Below are 5,000 nucleotides of genomic sequence, written 5' to 3'. Positions count from 1 at the left end.
TGTGACATTCCACCATATACAGCTCTATCAACTTTTTAGATGGTAAAGCCAGCAGCTATGCAGATCTATTGCTCCTTGAACCTAGTGTATACCGAGCCAGAGACGCTTGCCAACCCACATAAAAGCCTGCCATGGGTGCATTAGCTTTGATTGTTATAGCCCCCCCTTTTCCATATCGCATGATACAGCAAGGCATATGAGGGGGGGCTGGTGCTCAACAGGAACACGTGACCCCCAGGAGCCATCCAATCAACAAGAAGCATTCCTCTTCTCAGCTACTAACCGTATTCTCCTCACCACCAGGTTGTGCACCTTCATCTAAAAGCCTCATTTATACTTGGTTGCATGCTGGTGTTGCATGCAGTAAATAGCAGATCTACAAGCTCACCACGGGTCACGTTCATGACACGTGGTGAGCTTGTAGATCTGCTATTTACTGAGCACGACACCGGGCAACGCAACTAAGTATAAATGAGGCTTGGTTATACAGTTATTTGGGAAACATACAAGTTATATGACCCTGTCTGTCTGCCGCGTGAATAGTTTCCTTCCATCAGACAGGAGGTGAATCAGCAGCAGTCAGATTCCAGGTATTACCATGTTGTCGCGTTCTCCCTCTCTCATCATCATCATCATCATCACTGAACGGAGCTTGCCTCCGTCTGCTATGCGATTCTAACCACTGTCCCTCCACGCATCTCCCGTGAAAATACATCCCGGGGTGTAAATCCATTTTTAGGGGCAATTCCGTCTATAAAACGGAACGTTCCAAAGGAGGAGGCGTTTCGTTTCGTGGTGCGGCAAAGGACGCTGCCAAGCCGAGCTCTCCCGGTCCTCCGTTGCGGGGCTGCGTGTCTCCTCCTCCGGCATGATGATCATCATCCCCCTCGGTCCGGTTCCGATTCGCTCCATTGAAGTCTGCGGAATTAGTTTGTACATTCGGTTCTCTAGCTTTATGATATTACATAAACTCATACAGCTAGATAACCAAAGACAGAAACTAACCCACGTCCGTCCTTAAAGGGGCCGCCACCGCGTGCCAAGGAGATGCTGCTGCTGCTTCTGTTGTGATGGTCACATGGAGCCATTGCATTCATTCCGCCTGCACGCATGCACTGTGCGGGCGTCTCTCTCTCTCTCTCTCTCTCTCTCTCTCTCTCTCTCTCTCTCTCTCTCTCTCTCACACACTCTCCCCCCAGCTCTCTCTCTCTCTCTCTCTCTCTCTCTCTCTCTCACTCCCCCATATCATATCTCTCTCTCTCCCCCCCGTCTCTCTCTCTCTCTCTCTCTCTCTCTCTCTCTCTCTCTCTCTCTCTCTCACGCACGCACGCACGCACGCAAAAGTACACGCAAAATTCCACGCATGCACATGTAAGCAAGTCGGCATAGTCAATAATGGTCTTGATCATGGCATTCGATTTACCCTATTTTATTCTTCTGACACATATTATGCACTTTTGATTACATATAGGCTAAATAGCCTGCCATCATGCAACCCATTCCTGTATAGCATAGGCTATTACGTTGTCTCCAACTAATGAACTTGAGATTGTGCAAATAGGCTTCCTGCAATTAGGCTACCATACCGCCAGTCACCAAATAGCAAGGTATGACACCTGTCACCAATGTGGTTAGGCCTCTCATAGCCTGCTCCCCTCCGACGCACAGTTAGGTTTCTCTAACTGCAATAGAGTGTGATGCCCTTCAGTCGTACACATAACATCTATAGCAACCCTGCCATAAAGTCCTATGCTTCTGATCGAGTTTCATACTAGGACTGCACCTCAAAGAACCAGATAAGCTATGATGTGTTGCCCTGACCATCCATACCACAATGATAAACAAACAACCGACCGACAGGCAACCCAACCTTATCGTTATTTTTTAAATGCCAACTCACATCGACCCATTTCAAACCATGCGGGCCATAGCTTCCGAGTTGAGTGAATTAATCCATGAATTGTTTGAAAGCATGACAAACTACCAAAACATGATCTGCAGCCATGCTTATACTGGTGTAAATGTCAGCAACACAGAGTAGCTAGCATATGGGCTACAGGGCCAGACACAAGTTATGTCAAAGTGGACTTGATTGGTAGGCGTAGGCTAGAGTACACGTTGTCACTCACTTTGCACAGACACTGCAATTTAGAATGTACAACTAGGCCTGCAAAATACTGAAAAGTTATACTGCCCAACAAAACCAAAGTGCAGTAGCCTAACAGTTTTTTGACTTATTTGTGTATCCCAAAGGTCAAATTAGCCTTGGTGATTTTGGGGGATAAACAATGACCTCAAGAGCAGATACACAATTAGTGTAATATCACTTTTATGCCAATTTCTAATTTGGCTGACCAGTTGAAACACTTTAAAACCCATTTATCAGTTGTTGTTTTTTTCGTTACTGCACTTTGGCTTTATAGGGCAGTAGGCCTATAATACTTTTTTGGACAAGTTGACGTGTTGTCTTTCATAAACATATTTAAATAAAGGACATTTTCAACAGGCCAAGCACAGACACATGAGCACATGTGGCAGGGCCATGTGCATCATGAGCACATGGCCCTGCATGGCCAGAGAGGGTCTGGCGGCCCCCAAGTAGAAACGTGATGTCACCAGCATTAATGTGATGTCACCAACATAATAGATACAGAGTGAACACAGCCGTGACCAAAAGGTCTGCAAATGGCCCCATGATTCCCAAACAGCATAGAACCCTGAGCTTCCCTGCTTATACAATACACCGACATCAGTATGAAGAATACGCTTAGGCCATGAATAGGCTACGCCTGTTTAAATGGTTTGTGGGTCTCGCAAAACACTTGCCTATAGTCGAACATTTTGAAGATGCTGCTTTAATGGCGGCGTGCATTCAAATGGTGCTAATATGATTAATAGAAGCCTATAGGCCAGTGGTTCTCTGACCCCCCAAAATAATCATATTTGAACTGGGGACCGGGACCCCCACCCACCCCATGACAAGCATTCGGAGTTGAGGCATTCAATTTGGTTCCACACATAAATATTGTGAAATAGACGATCTACAAGCGAGGCTTTGTGAGCCTCGCGTTTTTTTCTCAAAATTGTTGATAATTTAGCCAATGTTTTTTTATGATTATTATATTTGAGGTATTAAAAAGTCTTAAAAGTCCTTAAATTGTAACTTTACTGGGGACCCCCCCCCCCCCCCCCCCCCCCACAGGTTGAGAACCACTGGCCTATATGCAGGCAGACAGCCTATTTCATTTAAACCCTATCAAAATGACCGCATACACATTACACAATGTCGACTGCTGGGATGAATGACACCGGGGTCAGTTTGAATGTCAGCATGCTATAAACGACCTAAAGTTGGCTATAGGCTATTAGAGGATAGCCAACCTGGGATACAATTAGTATAGTTCTATAATACACCATTGTGATTTGATTTGATTTATTTTGATTAAATTAATTCGTCCGAGTTTTTCCGCACCACCATCCAAGAAATAGAAGGAGCTAAACATCAGTCAAAAAGCGTGTAGGCCTATACAGTTAAACAATCGTCATCATATCCAGATTTATTGAACATCTGCAACATTTCACAGCGAACATGTATCCTGATATATAAGCTATACAAATCCCTGCTATTATCCGGTAACATGCAAATTTTAATTTGATATATTGTTCATAATTGACCTATTAACTCCACGCAGCTGCAAGGCATCGTTTAATAACTCCAGTGAGATCAAAATAGGAATGATGCAATCAATGTGAAGTGAAAACAACATTGCAAAAATAATATTTAGGCCTACATTATTGCACAAAATCCTCAGTGTTAATTTCATTCTAAGAGTGTGGAAATATGCATGCATTTTTTCGACGAGAAGAGAAAATAGGCTAGTTTGTGGTGACACGAGGAGGCGTTTGTCTTTATGCTCCCCCATCTAGTTAATACAATGGAATCTACCACATTATGGAATGAACCATTTCACTGTAAGCTGTCATGACCTACTCTATTAGTTATGAAAGCCTCGCTTAAAAACACAATGAGCTGTGAAGAATATCCTGAATGACTTAATAGTTCATCACAATTTTGTAGATTGTAGGTGGAATAAAGTTGAACTTCAGGTGTCAAACACATGGAGCCATAGCCTAAGGCTTAAGCAGACGTTTTATTACTCTATATTTACAAGTATGAATATGCAGTTCTGGTCTGTCTTGTCAGGCCTGCAAGAAAACCTGAGGTGGTTTGTGCTTATGATCACCCAGCAAGACAGTGTGTGTGTGTGTGTGTGTGTGTGTGTGTGTGTGTGTGTGTGTGTGTGTGTGTGTGTGTGTGTGTGTGTGTGTGTGTGTGTGTGTGTGTGTGTGTGTGTGTGAGAGAGAGAGAGAGATGTCACAGCTATATCAGTACACTATATTTAAACCTATTTCGATAGGGACTCATGCAAATGAGAACACACATTTACGAAGCTGAACGCTCACCGCGCCTCCTGCTGTAATGATACATTCAGAACGACATCCCCACGATTTAGGAAACGAAAATAGACGACAGAACCAGTTATTACCATAATACCATTTGCGTTATTTTGTAATAATCAGCCTCAATTTAATGTCATAATATCTTTATGTGAGCATGGCCTGCATAAAATGTGATGCCTGGAGTTATAAGAAATGGCAATGAATCAATTATATTGCTGCGAAAATACTAGTGCTAAAGTATTTGTATTCCTAATTGTATGAATAAATTGCATACAAGTTTTAGGCTATATATAGCCTAAAACACACACAGGTGTGTGTGTGTGTGTGTGTGTGTGTGTGTGTGTGTGTGTGTGTGTGTGTGTGTGTGTGTGTGTGTGTGTGTGTGTGTGTGTGTGTGTGTGTGTGTGTGTGTGTGCAATGTTATTTCTAACTCCACAAATAGTTATTTGGGCTTATTGCTGAGCGATAATTGAAGATGCTCCTGCCCTCAGCCTCATGTGAATTCAATTGAGACTCGACACACCCACTACCTGCGTCAC

The sequence above is a fragment of the Gymnoscopelus microlampas genome, assembly GCF_963454915.1.
Source record: "Gymnoscopelus microlampas genome assembly, chromosome: 9".
NCBI classification, from domain to species: domain Eukaryota; kingdom Metazoa; phylum Chordata; class Actinopteri; order Myctophiformes; family Myctophidae; genus Gymnoscopelus; species Gymnoscopelus microlampas.
Note: the sequence above shows the minus strand (reverse complement) of the source record.